General features: G+C 36.3%; 1 protein-coding gene across 1 annotated transcript in view; it reads right to left on the minus strand.

The window, feature by feature from the left end:
• The window catches only part of LOC114689841 (cytochrome c oxidase subunit 7B, mitochondrial), a 100065-nt gene that overhangs the window by 40456 nt on the left and 41762 nt on the right, over nucleotides 1-17847 (minus strand). The window contains exon 2 of the mRNA XM_028864282.2: nucleotides 15037-15070. The gene's annotated coding sequence lies outside the window, so the exon portion shown is untranslated. The remainder of the gene's footprint in view (nucleotides 1-15036; nucleotides 15071-17847) is intronic.

A 17847-nucleotide genomic window follows, 5' to 3' on the forward strand; every position in this document is an offset into this window, starting at 1 on the left:
ATAAGAGCATGGAACTAAACTTGGCAGAGTAATCTTCAAAGCTTTCCATGAATCCCCCACACCCAAAAAAAGAAAACATTAACTATTTTGAATCTGTTTAAAATCTAGTCTTAAAGTTATGGTACTGGCACACAATTCAATATTCAATAGAGGGTTTATAAGCAATGAGTTCAGTGACATAAGAACGAAGTTTAGAATATGGTAGAGTCTACCAGTGCCTCTTTTATGTTAAACAACTCATTGTATTTCTTTGGGCATCACGTTTCTTAACATTCAGTACTGTGATTGTAGGAAAGAATCTAAAATAGAACAGAGTGTCAACAATATGATTCTGAAGTGTTACTCAAGTTCACAATAATAATCACTGTCACACACACATTGTCAATGTCAAGGACTAAATATTATGATGGACTGTTAACTATATTGTGAAAAAAAAAATTCTAGGAGGCCATGCCATGTTAAATGCCTCTTACATTTCCAAAAGAACTGCCAAGAGCTTAGTTGTATTTGGGATAGTCAAAACGGAGAGAACACAATGAAAGAAATTAGAAGACTGCATAAAGACACAAGAAAACCCCAGGGACAAAAAAAAAAAAAAAAAAAAAAAGACAATACAAAGAGTTAAATTGGGGAAATAATGGAACATGAAGCAGAAGGGAGATTTTCATCTGTATGTTTTCTCCTTCCTCTATCCTTCATGAATATTTGCCCATCACCAGCACAAAAATAACAGTCCAAGTGACAGAGAAACGAAAGACGAAAGGACAGGCTGGATTGTTAGAAGATTGTGACTCCTTAATTAAAATTTTATTTTAAAAAATCTTTAGTCAGGTAGCAGTGGCACAGGCCTTTAATCCCAGCACTTGGGAGGCAGAGCCAGGTGGATCGAGCCCAGCCTGGTCTATAGAATGAGATCCAGGACAGGCACCAAAACTAACTAAACAGAGAAATCCTGTCTCAGAAGAAGAAAAAAAAACCTTTAAAAGATGTACATGTTTCCCAAGTCTGAAAATTTACAAAGACAATTTCCTTATATTAATTTTCACAGAAAAATAACTGATAGCACCCCATTTATTTGGAGGTTCTGTAACCCCAACTTTAAAACATAAGGAAAATATTTGTGGATACAGACCTACATACATTATTACATTACTGAATATATCAATATGTTTAAAAAAATTCAGAGAAGGAAAGGCCTAGAAAGAGTCCTTATTTCTATTCTCCACCTTAATAAATGCAGAGGTCTTTGAAATTCTGGTAACACTAAAGTGCTTCAGTGATACTGACTGGCAAGTAAGTCCTTGGGCTCCACCTGTCTCCACCCCTGCACAGTGAGGTACAAGTACGAATAACCCACCATACCCGGTTTATATATGGGTGCTGAAGATCTGAACTCAGGGCTTCTTGCTTACACAAAACACACTTTACCCACTGAGCAATCTCCCTAGTCCAAGATTCAATTCTTTCTGTGAAAAAAAAAGTAAATTACCTTATTACCTGTTTGCTTTTATCTTTAGAAAATGGTAAAATGGTATGTATGCCAAATAAATTGTCTGAAAATAAATTTCTTTATGATTCTACACAGTGTGAACTTGACTGGATTTGAAATCACAGAAGACATAGACATGTCTGAGGTTGAACTGAGGTAGGTTTAACACCATTCTATCCCAGACTCAATAAAAAGAAGAAAGCTCTCAGAACACTAGCATTCATCTCACTCTGCTTCCAAATGATAAAATGTCACCATGAGGTCCCAGGCAGTATGGACAATATTCTCAAATTATGAGCTGAAATAAGTCCTTTCTTTTTAAGTTGCTTTTTTGAAAATCAGGTATTCTATCATTGCAACAAAGTATCATATACTATCAATAAATATTTGATTTGGTTTTCTATATACCCAGGGTTGTATAAAAAACTTTTCCGGCAAAAACAGGTTATAAGTGGAATAAGTTTAAGAAGACCTACTTTACACACATAACAAAAACAAAAACACGTACAAATAAACAGAAAATTAACTATTTAAATTCATCAGAGAATTAAGGTCTGAATACAAACAGAAGTCTAAATCTAGAAAGAAAAAGATGTCTGATGAGAGAAACTGGACCAAATGTCTTTATCTACTATACATAAAACACTGTATTTCATATAAACTAGAATAAGGCACTATCAGAAATATTTAATAAATTCCTAATGGCTATTGGTGAGTGTGGAAGTGTGATGTTTCTGAGGGAATACCAATAGACACAGGTAGATTCTACATTTTCATAGCTTTGACTGCATGCAAGCTACCAAGTCTCTGATAAAGACAAGAAAAATTTGGAAAGAGCTTCCTTCCTGTTGCTGGCTGGATAAATAACATCAAGTTAGAAAATTCTTACAGGTCTTATCACCACCATTCTCCCTAGTTCCTCCTATAAAATGGGACTCTGGACTTCCAGAAGGAATGTTAAGCAGTTACACAGCAACAAATTATAGAGTGAGTGAACTGGAAGAAGCCACCACAGTCAGAGTAAAGAAATTTCAACCAAATGTAATCTTCATAAAAAAAAAAAAAAAAAGTAGCATGTACTCTCTAAGTAAGTCTGCAATGTAGAGATAAAGTTGACAAAAATCAAAGATCTGGGAATTGAAAAATGGACAAGGATGCCAGGACAAATGAACAGAAAAAGAAAACAAACAAATAAAAACTACCTCCATCTCTCTCAAGAGAGGCAAGAACATTTGATATTGCCTGGAGCATCTCTGGATGAAGGAGCTTACATAAGGTCACAAAGGCAACAGCATGGAAGAACTAAGTTCATTATGCTACTCTAAGACAGGCTTTACCAAAACCTCAGAAAATCTCCAGTTCTCTTAACAATAACCATAATGCTAACAAGGACAAAGTAACCCCAGACTATAGCACAAGTCTACACCACAAATTTAGAAAAAGCAGAGAGTGATGATTTTCAAGCATTTAAAAATAAAAAATTTCAGGTTTTTAATAGTAACGAATTCATGACATGTTCATAACAAACTCATAACAAGACAAGGAAAAGAAAAACTAAATCAGAACCAGATTTAGATATGATATAGATGTTGATATTATCAAATAAGAATGGTATCATAACTGTGGTAAGTAAAAGGTTGTCATAAAAAAATAATGTAAGATCATATGGATATTTGAGTACAAAAATGGAAATCCTAAGTATAAATAAAAAAAAAAAGATGATTAACCGCTGAAAGACATCAGGTTCACAGGTCCAAAGTAGGGGAGGAAATAATTTTTAGGCAAGAATAGTACATGAAATAACTCCTTCAGAAATAAAGTTGGTGGCACTGGGAAGACAGCTCATTGGGTGAAATACTTACTGTATGATCTTGAAGACTTAAGTTCAGGTCCCTAGAATCCATGTAATAAAAAAATAGCCAAGCGTGGCAAGCAGCATGTGTCTATCTATAATCCTAGTGCCAAGGATGTAGAGACAAGTAACCCCAGGGGCAGGGCTTATTGACCAACCAACATAGTTGGAACTTCAGGGTCAAGAAAAGACCCTCTTTTTATAAGACAGAGCAATAGAGGAAAACACTATAAATAGGCCTCCAGCCTCCACAAGCACACAAACAGGTTAAGGTATCACCCCACGTACATGCACAATACACATACACACACAAAAAAACAACAACAACAACAACTATGGTTTGCTTTACAAAATATTTATTTGTAGTTCATTTACACTACAAGAAATGCTAATAGAAGGACTGGGGCACTAATGAAAAATGACACCAAACAGTAGTCTGGATAACTGCAAGAAGGAAGAGTATCAGAAAGTGATGGCACAGAACACATTTAATGAACACATAGGTGAGTATTTGTGTGTATGTATGCATTTTCCTTTATTTCCTTTATGAGGTTAAGGAAGCCAAGCACGAAGTGATGACTCCATTTATCTGATACTCAGGAAGAAGCAGAAATAATCTTTAGTGACACAAAACAAGCACTAGTCACCCAGGGGTAGTGAGCAAAGAAAAATTCAACTGTAAAAGGTCAGAAAGAAAAATTTAGGGGACAAAAAAAAATTGTTTTGATTGCATGTATGAGTACACAGTTACATATATCTGTCAAAATTCATCAAAATATACTTAACATGCTTATATTTAATGAAAAATATTAAATTTATCTCAGAAAACAAGCAAAAAATTACAAACTTAAAATAAGAAGAGTTTCTTTTCAAGGATCAGTACTCTAAGTTCAGAGAGAGATCAAAAGCAAGAAGGTAGATCTGCAATGTCTTAAACTAAGAAGACACTAATCTAGACTAAAGCAAACATTCCTTAAAACATAAACAGACAGGAAACTCAACAGAAGGCTGCACAAATGATGCACATGTGAAAAGGAGTCCCACTCTCACCATTAATGCAAGAAGACTTTGAAATTACTGTTTTTTAAACTGAAAGTCAGAACGTTAGATGAAACTTGTGTTAAAAAATATAATGGTAAAATTAAGCTGTGAGATTGCTAGAAAATGGATTCAACAATCCTGCAAACCGTACAAAAAGTGCTTAGTAAAACTGTATGTGCATATGGCCTACAAAAGTCTGATAATACGAGGTGTCAATCATAAGGGATAAGAGGATGTAATAGATGCAGAATATACAATTCATTGCAGGAGTCGAAAGATTAAAATTAAATCCATGTAAGGCAACACTAACAAATCATAAAAATGTTGAACCAGATACTTATTTAAGAGTGACAACTAAATGTGATTTTTATAAAATACAAAAGTTTGAACACACACTAATATACAAAGTAATACAATGTAGTTTTCAAAGATATACTTAACTGTAAGTCTCATCTCTGAGTACTGATAGAGAGGAATGATAATAGAGATGTGGAATTAATTTGAAAAAATACAGAAAAGATTAAAGGGGGAGTAGTGTTGCAAAGAGAAACATGATTAGCTCAGCATATAAAATGTAAAAGTATGTGCACTACTATTAACACATGGATAAGCTTGTCAATATCCTATCCATGAGATAGCATTCACTGGAGCCAAGGCCAGAGCAGCAGAATCTCAGCATATGCTTCAGATTGCCATCTCTTGCATATCAAATTAGATTCAGCTTTCCTTGTGGAACTTCAAGTCTCATTGCATCATTTTTCCCCTCCAAAGAGAATTTATTTTTCATGGTAAGTGTCATACTGTCAAGATCCATCTTGTTTTAAATAGAAAAAGTGTGTTAAGAATCATGGTTCAGTTCAGCTGAATATAATGAAGAAATAATCTTTCTTATTTCATAACTGTCAGTTGTTGACCATGATGTAATTACAGCATACGCTGGCTCAGAACAGTCTACTTACAAAACTGCTGGAATTCTCATTTCTACTTCAGTTTGCACCCACTTTGACAAAACAAAACTGATAAACTTCTTCCCATGTTCCATTTTTCCATGAAAATACTGACAGTACTAATTGTTTTTAAAGAGTATCACCATAAAACTATTTGTATGGCACAAAGATAATACAGTAATGGCTCTACAATGAAGCTAGAAAAGACTATGATGAGAACTAGAGAAGATAATGAATGAGGCAACCCAGAAAGAAAAACATCACAAGTTCTCTTCCATTAGAGGCTTGTAGCTCCATATCTTTAGATGAGCCCACAGTGTATATGCTGCAAACCAGGAAAGTAAAAAGAGATCATGGCTGGGGGCCTGGAGGCACAACAAACAGGAACAGCAGGACACACGAGATCTGATGGGGTTGTGGGGTAAATGGGTGTAGGGACTCTAATAAGTGAGGAGGAGAGATAAAGAGGAAAGGGGATAAATAACTGTAGGGATATCTAAAGAGGCCATAAGAAATCAAATTAACTATTTATCTAGTTACCTATAATACACATAAGTCAGTTGTGGTTTGAAAGAAAATGGCCCCTACAGGCCCATTGGGAGCAGCACTATTAGGGGGCATGGCCTTGTTGGAGTAGGTGTAGCCTTGATAGTGTGTCACTGAGGATGGGTTTTGAGGTTATAGAAGCTCAAGCCAATCCCAGTGGCTCACTTGTGCTGTGGATATTGCTCTATCTATATAAATAAAAAACTGATGGCCAGTGACCAGACAGGAAGTATAGGCGGGACAAGGAGAGAGGAGAATTGGGGAAACAGGAAGAAGCGGGAGAGACACTGCAGCCACCGCCAGGATAAGCAGCATGTAAAGATGCCGGTAAGCCACCAGCCACGTGGCAAGGTACAGATTTATAGAAATGGGTTAATTTAAGATATAAGAACAGTTAGCAAGAAGCCTGCCACGGCCATACAATTTATAAGTAATATAAGTGTCTGAGTGATTATTTTATACGTGGATTGTGGGACTGCGGGGTTTGGTGGAACCTGGAGAGAAGCTCTCCAGCAACACACTTGGCCTTCCTCTTCCCTGCCAATCCAGATGTAGAACTTTCAGCTCCTTCTCTAGCACCATGTCTGCCTGCATGCCACCATGCTTCCCACCATGACAATAATAGACTAAACCTCTAAACCAGTAAGCCAGAACCAATTAAATGTTCTCCTTTATAAGAATTGCCATGGTCATGGTGTCTCTTCACAGCAACAGAAACCCCAACTAAGACAGTCAGTATATAAATAAATATATACAGCTTAAATGAAATTTTCCCATTTGGGCTGACAATGATCTCTCCAAGAGCCAGACAATCTAACAAAAAACAAAACAAAACAAACAAACAAAAAACCGCTGGGCATGAGAAGCCTTGTTTTGAACTGTTGCTCAGAGTTGTCCAAGAGATTCCCAAAACATTTCAGGCTACTGCTATTGCTCATAGTTGATCCCCAGAGGTACAGGGTTAAGTACCTATTCCTGAAGGCATCATACACTTTAAATATAGGCTCCAGGGCCCCTAAGCTGGAACTGAAGCAAAAGCATCCTCCTTGAAGACTAGGTTTCATGGTACCAGAAGGTACAGTAACAATCCTACCCAGGTATGATGCCTATGAACCACAACAATGACCAGCATGACACAATAACTGTGATGATGTAATCACGGCACAAATAGGTCAGTGGTAACTAACAGCTCTCTACTTGTTCTCAATTTGGCTTTCCCACCTAACTGTATCCTTTTCAGCTATTGGCCAATCAACTTCTTTATTAAACCAATCACAGCAACAAATCTTCACAGTGTACAAAATGATTATTTCACAGCATGTGAGTGTGAGGAAATAAAATTAAATAGGGAGACTGCTAGAATGTATGACACAGACCCTAAAGTAGAACCTACTTTTAACTTGCTAAATGGTCATGCTATCAAACTGTCTTCTGAGTATTTATGTTTATACCCACACTCTCTACTTTCAACCTTGGTCAGAGAAGTTTGTTGCAGTAGGCAGCAATCAATGGACAGATGGATAATTGGTCTAATTGCTGACAATGAGAACCCGAGTGTTCAAACCTAAACAGGCCATCTATATTAAACTATGCACACCAAGGCCTGGGATGCAAACACCACAGAAGAGAGGAAAGAAAGAATGTAGGAGTTAGCAGATGGGAAGAAGTACTATGCAATGCTGTCTTCTGGACACGGCAGAGCTAGCACATTCATGAACTCATAAAGCAGATGGGATGGCCTGTGTCCATTTGTTTGTTTTTGCTTTTCATTATAAAAATGGGCAATATGTGTGAAACATATTTAGAAAAAAATGGAAATATAAATTATCCTAACATGAAAAAGATTCTCAGTGATAGTAAAATAAATCGTGAGTACATATTTTCTAAATAGATTTGAGAATGCACTGTAGTGATGAGGATAACACTAAGAAATAGGCATTATTCTTCACTGCTGGTAGAAACAAGATACTATAATCAAAATTAAGAATAATTTGGAAACTCCACCAATATTCAGATACATATAGCTTTTACTGCCAGATATACTTACACTGATGCAAAGTAGTAAGCAGGAATTTAGATTTATAAATTTGTTTAAAAATTAGTAAATTCAGTATTTTATAGTTTGTAAAGAGTCTATGATGATAATTGCTTCTAAAACCAGAAAAACAGTCATAATAGCTGTGAGATTTAGCTCAGTGAAAAAGCAGGAACAGGAGCTGAGAGGCTCAGCACTAAAAACATGCACTGTTCTTACAGAGGACATGAGCTGGACTGCCTAGAACTCCATCTGTAGGGTATCTGATGATCTTCTCTGGCCTCTAGGGCACTGAACACACACAAAACACTCTGTCTGTCTGTCTGTCTGTCTGTGTCTGTCTATATGCTCCCTCCCCCCTCTCTGTTTTACACAAACACACATACCACACAAACAAACAAGATAAATCTTAAGAGCAACTCAAGTATCCATCAATAGATTAGTGGATAAAGAAAATTCAGTCACACAAAGAAATGAAGCTGGATGAACTTGAAAACAGTATACAAGTGAAATAAGCTGCATGCAATAATGGTCAATATGATAACAATTACATGAATTATTGAGAAAAAGTCACAGAGACTAAGGTCCATGAGATCAGAAAATAGAGTGCTAGAATATAAAGCAAATTATGTTTCTCTTTGGGATAATGAAAATACAAACAATAAAGATATAAACAATGGTGATGGTTTTAGCCAACATTGTGAGTACTATGAATACCACTGAATTATACCACTTAAAGTCATTTAAATGGATACTGTATACTATCTCATTCTGGTTTGTATTGGTAAGCATGCAATACCATAAACTGGGTATTTTTTTTTAATATGGAGGTTATTTTGGCTCATAGCTTTCATCTATGGTTAAAGGACTATATCTGGTGACAATCTTTTTACTAATAGTGTCCCAAGGTGATATAGAAGTCATATGTTTCTGTTGGGACTCTTTTCCTATAGAGCCACCTGTACTGACTGGCAGGCTCCAATCTGACCACCTTGTCTAACCCCCATCACCTCCCAAATCCCCTACCTCTAAAACAACAAACTTAGATTATACACTTTATTACCCTCAAAGCATAGAAGCTGTAGGTGTTTTACATCAACAGAAGAAACCATGTAGCTGTGGTGATATTTTATCTGTGTCCCCCAATAAAGTTTATCTGAGGATCACAGGAAAAAGACAGTCACTATAATAAACATAGAGGCCAGGCAGTGGTAGCACACACCTTTAATCCTATCACTGGAAAGACAGAGGTCTGGATCTCTGTGAGTTCAAGGCCACACTGGGAACAGAGCCAGGCATGGTGGTACATACCTTTAATCCCAGCACTAACCATAAGGGTCTGGAGGTCTGTACAGACAGACAGGAAATGACAGAGCTGGGCAGGAAGAGGAAGTGATGTAGCTGGGCAGAGAGAGGAAATGACTTGGCAGAACAGAAAGGCACTAGGCACGGGTATACAGGAAGTAGGTCTCTTTGGAAGCTGCAGAGTTGATAAGGTGAGGTTAGCTATGGCTTTTCCAATTCCTCTGATCTCTCAGGTTTTAACCCAGATATCTGGCTCCAGGTTTTTTAGACCATTTAACATTTCATTCAACATGCAGGCCTCTGCTTCTGCATTCCTATGACGTCTCTTGTTACACTTCAAAATTACCAAAGATACTAAAAAATGAAAAAGGAGCACAATAATAAAAAAAATTGTAAAAACTGATTTCTAAATAATGACAACTTAATTTAAAAGGCCAAGCTTGAAGTAACTGAAATTATCATCAATATTGAAAGCATGGGGGAAAACTTAAAATGGATTTTTACTGAAACTTAAACAAAAAAAGTTTAAATCTAAAGATCAGTATTATCTTTGGATATTATTAACACCAATGAATTATACACTTAAATGGTAAAATGAACATTTTATACCATTTAATTCTGATTTCCTTTGATCTTGAAATGGTTAACTATTTGTTTTAGAGTAGACTTTGAAGTGTATAACAGTCCCAGCAAATTTGCAATAAATCAAGAGAAAATTCTGGGCTTTGGCTAAATGTTGTTTAGAATTCTTAAGTCTTCGGATAAACTACAGAAAGTAATTTGGGCAGGTATCATTCTTCCTGACACTCCAAGTATAAACAGAAGATGAATGCAAGGAATACATCTCTATGTTTCACAATTCAAACACCCTACTTAGTTTAAATATTTTCAAGAAAATATTACAAGAGCTGACACATTTTACAACAGTATCAAATTAAGAAAGAAAATATAAAAGCATCTTTGTGTCACATCTCTGTTCTATGACATTTGACATTGTGCAAGATGTGCTACTACGGGTCATCAAGGACTGTCTATTATGTTCAAAACCTCTCTCTCTCTCTCTCTCTCTCTCTCTCTCTCTCTCTCTCTCTCAAACACATACAGTATTACCATAAGTGATTCAGTATCTCTTTATTAGATCATTTAAAATACAATGTGAACAAATACATTTCTATTAATATATGTAATTCAAATATAATTTGTATGAAGCTATTTCAGAAAAACCCAGCTAATTTCATCAGATGAAGAAACTATCATCTCTTATTACATAATATAATCATCTACAATATGCTCATAAACCAGAATACTTATTATCCTCTATCCTCTGTATTTTAGTCTCTCTGAATTTTCAGCAAGATTGGTTTTGTGCCACAAACAACTATCAAAGATTCTCTACAAGACCCCTGCACCCATGCATCAAAGCACAATTTAGTCCATTAATCCTAGGTGGCGTCAAAGTCAAAGTATAGACTATGTTGTGATTAATGCATGTTCTCATGCTTTATTGGTATTCACAGCTCCTTCCAATGCAAAGTTTTGATGCATACTAGAGACCTATTATTCAAACCAAACCACTGGCAACTTTCCTCTTATTCATCTTCTGGTTATACCCAGGATGTCAGAAGAAATGATAATGTGTTCAAATTTCTTTCTGTAGTTTATCACAAGTCCCAAGTATAATAAACAGCAGGTAGCCCAACTCCAGAATTTTCTCTTTGTATTGATTTTGCTTTTGCTGAGACTCTTTTGCAGTACAAAGTCTACACTAAAGCAAACAACCAACAAACAATCTTCTCAACATTCAGAGCTGAAATCAATGCCAATGTCCCTGGACCTTCTTTTGAATTAGGTTCTTTGAGCACTGAATGTCGTTTTCAGCACACTGACACAATATAATTTTGATGTCTTGAGATCCTTGTTTCAATTTGGCTCCTTTGAACCTCTTTGGTTTTATAAATAGGGTCCTTATTATGGTCTACATCTGGCTTCCCTCAAAGAGACTTTTCCAAAAGCCCTGGAGTAGAGCAGCCTATTTTTGTGCTCTCTTGAGGAGTCTTGTTCCTGAGTTCTCCCTCTCTGTAGTTTGTTCCGGGCTGTTGGCTGCCTGATGTTTTGATGCCTCTGTCCATTAACTAACTCTTCCCTTTCAACAACTGAGCTTCAGTGTCTTGTGTACTGCTTCCTTCCTCACAGCTTCTGGCTTACTGCTTCAGTCTGTGTGTCAACAGACTCCCTGGCAACTTCCTGTGTCAGCTTCTGCCCCTTCTGCAGATTGCTCTCACCAATTTGGCTTTCCAAAGACAGCCTGTCAGTAGCTCCAAATGGGGACTTTATCTTTAGTTTCCTAGTCTGTGCTCATTTTCATGATTATGAAGAGGCAGCAAGACTGACAACTATAGATGAGTGATTACCTACACAGTCACGCATAACGGTTCAAGAAAGAGGTTCTGTTCTTGAAGGCTAATATCTCACAGGATAGACTCATTTCCAGGTTTTACAACATGCACTCTTTTTAAGGGATTTCCTGGCCAAATGGATATATTCTTGTCTGTTTATCTTTAGGTTACCTCCATGTACATAATGTGAGGCTATCACACATGGCATTGCATATTGTAATTCATTTTATCTTTTTATGGCCTCATAAGAGCAAAAGACATTTGCACAGTGATGTTTAAATCTTACTGTCTAAAACAAGTACAGTGAAGCAATAGGACCTAACATGGTTTGTGAATTAAAAAATACAAAATATATAGAGAGCAATTAAAAACCATTACTATTAAGTTATCAATTAGGAGACTATGAAATAGAAAACCCTAAAAATAGTGGTTCAAACCCAACACAATAATTTTTTACAATTATTTTTTTCCAAGGAAAAGCATTTACTGGTTTTAGTCTACAAGTTACAGAATGCCAGTGTTCAGTCTGAACAAACCCTGGCCTTTCTTTCCCTCAAAGTTACAGGACTGCTGTTCTTGTTTGTCATCACGTGTACTTTCTAGGAATGAAGGACTAAGAGGGCAGAATAAAAACAAGGTAAAAGGTTACACAAACAAACCATGATCTTAGAAAGCTCATCACATTTCAAATTATGTCACAGAACAGAAATGATAGACTGTCTCTCACAGTAATAGAGGATGAGAAAATGAGTTTGTGAGTTTGTTTGTTTGTTTGTTTGTGGCATACAGCACTAAGAGCTAACTGTAATAGGAAGAGTTGATACAAATGCAGCAGAGTACATGAAGCCAACTGATGGCTGCTTAGGTCTCCTGCTGTAAGAGTGAGCATGAGCAGGCCTTTTAATCTAAGAGCTACAATCCTGATTGATGTATGGGTTTCATGAAGATCCTAACATAACACCTCTCTAATTTTTATTATTTTTTCTTAGACTTCACAAATACTGTTTTTTCCTGAACACTTTATATATTATCCCTAGCCTTACAAGTTACATGCTGTGTCCTGGTTAGAGTAACTACTGCTGTGATAAAATGCCACGATGAAAAGCTGGGGAAGAAAGGGTTGATTTAGTTTACACTTCCATATCACCGCTCATCAATAAAGGAAGTCAGGACAGGAACAGGGCAAGAACCTGGAGGTAGGAGCTATTACAGAGGCCATCAAAGAGTACCTGCTTACTGACTTACTCCTTGTGGCTTGCTCAGCTTGCTTTCTTATAGAACCCATGACCACCTGCCCAGGGTGGCTCCAACCACAATGGGTAGACCCTCCCATATCAATCAATAATTAAGATAATACCCTATAAGCTTGCCTACAGCCCAGTCTTATAGAGGCATTTTTTCAACTGAGGTTCCCTTCTGTTAGTGACTGACAGAAAACTAGCCAGCACACTCTGCAAACCGAAATTATAAAATAAAATAAGGGTCTTAGGTGGACACTAAGAGAGACTGAGCCTGGGCATGTGTTGTGTACTGTTGGACTTCAGTCTGGAAAAGCGTCATAGGAGGTGAGGGTGAAAAGGAAACATTCTGGTACTTGTAAAGGTTTCAATGAAAGACAACACAAAGTTCAAGAGCGAAGACAATGGTAATGAGATAAGCTAGGAGCAAAGTAAGTAAGAGCAAAGACAGAAGACACTGACTCATTTTAAATGGTTATTAATTACATACTCGAGGGAAATTAGCCCAGTTCCAGTGAGTATAATTTATTGGTAGGGGGTAAAACTAGAGACAGGGAATTCAGTGAAGGGACTCTGTTCTAATTGTCTAACATAAAGGTATAAACCAAAACAGTACCAGAGGATTTGGAAATTCAAAGACTGATCTCACAGATATTAAACAAGTTCAAAATTAAAAAGCTTATTAACCAGGTGCTCTTGGGCAGGGAACAAAGGGAGCCTACACAGCCGTGGGGCAGAAATGAGGATTAAAATTTAACAGAGCTCCTATTTTGTTTTCATTCACTCATTGATTCACCATGGTGCATATTGGGTAATGTGATACCTTACCCTAATGCTGCATAACATGCATAGTTCATTGCACAATAGCTTTTACTCTTCATTTACCAAGGTCCTGAAACAGCCAAAGAGAAGCCAATGACCTAATACACTGCTTTGTCTTTAATGAACATCTGATGTGCACTTATGTGTACTCTACAACTTGCCTATTGTGAACAGTGCCACAATCAACTTGGGTATGCACGAATATTTTTGTTGTGTAAATTTTCATCCATTGGATATATGCCCCTAAACGAGATACCTGGATGCTAGTGGTAGATCTCAGTATGGACAATGACTTTTTTTTAATATGAATACCTAGGCAAAAAAAAAAAAAAAAAAAAACAAAAGCAAACAGACAAATGTAATTATAACAAACTACAAGGACTGTCCAGAACGCAGAAAACAATCATCAATGTGCTTTTGAACTGGCATGGAAGAGCCTCTTCCTAGAGCAAATCTACAGGACAAAGGGAAAAATAGGCAGCACTAGAGTCTGTTAAACAAAGAACATACTTGTTCACATCAGTCTCCATGGTGAGCTACTTAGTAACCTTACAAACTATTATTAATGAAACAATAAAGTCATCATTTTGGTCACTATAGCAATGAAAAAGTAAAATCTGCTGATTAAAAAAAAATCAGGAAAATAACCCTTAACATGACAGGAGCTTTGCAAAGACAACGCAAACATGGGGTTAAATAAAATGGCAACATGTATAAGAACTTTAATTACATTCCAAGTCCAGAGAAAAGTGAAAGAAACAAGCAGCAGTTTAAAATATGCACGTTCTATATCCTGTTTGTCTACTAGCTACAAAAGAGCATCATCCCTTAATGTTGCCCCTGATTTGAGCAAGTTCATTGAAGTTCCCAAAGTAATTCCAGTTTCCCTGTAGAAGCAAACACCTCAGAGGATCCCCTTAGTCCTTCCAAAATCCTGATTTCATTTGTTTGTGTATTATGGGATTACTAGTCCTTAAGGGCAATAATATATTGATATTATATAGTTATGAATATGTACAATCAAATTAATGATAGAGTATTGTGGTTGTATGCCCATTATTATTTAGGAAGAGTTGAATAGGATCTGGACTTCCTTACCCAAAAGTTCTCTAATACTATCTACTTCAGAGAAGTGCTGTGGAAAGAAATGCTCAGGCCACCTAAGTCTGACATAGAGTGGGTCTGAATTATAAAGTGTATATTAACAATGTCCCAGGAGATATGTTCTGCACTTTTCCTTGAAAGATGAGATAAAGCCTGAGAGTCACTGGTCTGCCCAAACATCATGATTGATTTCCACAGTAAATATGACAACCAGGATTCAAGCAGTAATTCAACGAAACAGGGCTGATGTAAGTACTGTACCTGGATTGTGGCTTCAAAATTAAGAGAAAGGAATCTGCAAAAAAAGATAAAAACAATGACAACTTAATACAGTATCCTAAAATCATCATGTTGGAGACACAAAACCTGTAGGAAATCATATAAATAATCAATAACATTTAGTCTAGAAAAGAGAGAATAGGAGAAAGTAACTACCACTGTCAAATTTACAGACATATATTTTAGAATAATAAATGTGATTTAATGTCTCAAGAACTATTTAATTATTTTTAAAAGACAAAAACAATGAGAAGGAAAACTAGCAGTTATAAACAAATACTCTGCTTGTCTTGACTGGGAATATTCAGTAAGACATGCTTACTGGGTGGCAGGGGAAGCCAAGATCCCTGGACATGATACAGAAATAAAGATTAATGACATTTCAAGTTCAGTGGCTGTAGGGGAACCAGAGGTTTCTAAGGAAATCTCAAGATTTGCGTCTTTTTTCACATGATGGATTATTAAAAAAAAAAAAAAAAAACATAATTGAGTTCTCTTGTTTAATTAATAAAGTGTTCATGAATTTACCAAAAAAGAACTGTGCGCAGCAATTTACCATAACTAGGTTATTACTAGCAAAAACCATATACACCTCTGTAATAATATCAGTAGTTATAACTATAAAATTGCACAATTATTAGATGGCATATTAATATGAAATCAAGAACTTTAGCTATCACATATCCTCATATTCTGCTTTCAAACTGATCCTAGATATGAGCAGGAATGAGCACCGGAAAAACCTCTGTGGAAAGGTACCTACTATATTTATGCTGCTCAACCTAACATAAAAAGAAGACCCATCAATATAAGGAGATCTTAAAAAAAAAAAAAAAAAAAAAAAAACAAAAAAAAAACTTGTAAATGTCACATAAACATATGATTATAAAGTCACACCAGGGGGCGCTCTTAACACTAAAATGATAGATGGAATATTCTAAAACACTTGGTGGTCTCAGCTGGCCAAAAGGAAGATTTATTTTTCTAAGTATGTTCTGCTGGTAACAAATGCTTATCTCTTGAATGTGTTCACTGACAGTACCCACATTTTCTTCTGCATCCTACTGTTTGTATGGTTAACACTATGAAGTTACTCTATCAAGGAAAACATTTTTCTCCTGATAGGAAATGTTTTATTTTGTAAACTTAAATCTCATCTGCCTCTTATTCTTCCTGTAGTTAGACTGATTCCCATTAACATAAAGAGTGGTGATGAGCACATACACTTAAAAACATGGCACCAATGTGAATTTTATTTTTTACCAAACTCCCTATCAGAGGGTTTAATTCCTTCCATCACCCCCCCCAAAAAAGGAAGCATGATTTGGTGTGTATGAGTGTGAATGACTGAGACTCTGTGTGTGGGGTGTGTGTGTGTGTGTGTGTGTGTGTGTGTGTGTGTGTGTGTGTGTGTGTGTGTGTGTGTTATGCTAAGAAAGCACTGTACAACTGTGCTTTATCTCAATCCATTTTTTTTTTTTTTTTTTTTTTTTTTACTTTTTATTCTAAGGAAAGGTCTGGCAAGCAGCTCCAGCAGACTTGAATTCACACTGTAGCCCAGGCAGACCTTGAATTCATACTATGGAGCAGCAGACCTTGAATTCACACTTTAGCACAGGCAGACATCAAATTTACACAGTAGCCAAGGAAGCCCCTGGATTTGTGATCTTCCTACCCAAGTCTTGCCAAGTTAGGGTTACAAACCACTGCCAGACCTGGCAGAAACATGATTCTAAAGTTATTCAAAATGGAAAATTTAATGAAATTCTAATCTTGGACATTCTAACCACTCCTCTTATTTTCTCATTACCTCCAGTCACTTGAATGCAACTGCTCTCCTCCAAAATATTTGAGATTTGACTCAGCTTCCTAAAAGCATAGTAGAAGATGTGAGTTTTCAGAGAAACAGAAAATGATTAAAGGTGAGAAAGGCTGTGTTACCCAAAAACCATCACATACTACTCCACTGGATGCAAATGTTTACACAGACAGGACATCTAATTAAAAGAAATTTTATGAAAGGACTCAAACGTGAAATGAAAGCAAAGTATGGGGAAAGATGAAATCATACTTGTTTGCCTTTAGTTCTAGGAAAAGTGTTTGCTAGCTTTTCTCAATCCCAGTTGAGTACACTACTTTATCTATAAGCAACTTCCATCTACCTGTGGTCAGGCACACATGAAGAATTCTGGCCAAGGACCAACTACTATAGTGATGTAAATTTAGGAAATAGGAGGAGTCTTTTTTCACTGTTTGTCCCTAAAACCAATTCATCAGTAAATTAATACTTCAAAGTAAAATTACGTAAGAAAATGCACACATCTATTTAATATTTTAGACTGAAGTAGAAATGATTCTTATCCCACGAGACAGATTTTAATATGGTTTTGGAGCATGTGTAGAGACAAAAAGAATAAAAAAACACAGGACGAACAGGAGACAGGCCACAGAGATGAAAACTGTAGGAAAGATGTTGGATGAGGAATCAGGAACCAGCCATTACCTATGTTATGTACTTCTCAATTTTGGAATTAGAGAAGTTTTGAAAGATTCAACAAAGTAGATACAGCCTTGTTTGAAGAAAAGCAACACTTAACAGAGTATAATCTGACAGAGAAAAGCTATGAGTTTCCATGAAAAGCAAAATCAAAGCAGTGGTCCTGGGGTTCTCTGTGGCCAATCTTAGAAGCAAGTATGGAGTTAGATGAAGGAAAGAAAGAAATCAGTCAGTCCCTATTAGTACTGAAAAGGAGAGTCAAGGGTTAGCTAGTAACTAGAGGTTACATTTCAGTT

Source organism: Peromyscus leucopus, chromosome 10 (genome assembly GCF_004664715.2).
Source record: "Peromyscus leucopus breed LL Stock chromosome 10, UCI_PerLeu_2.1, whole genome shotgun sequence".
In the NCBI taxonomy this organism is placed as follows: Eukaryota; Metazoa; Chordata; class Mammalia; order Rodentia; family Cricetidae; genus Peromyscus; species Peromyscus leucopus.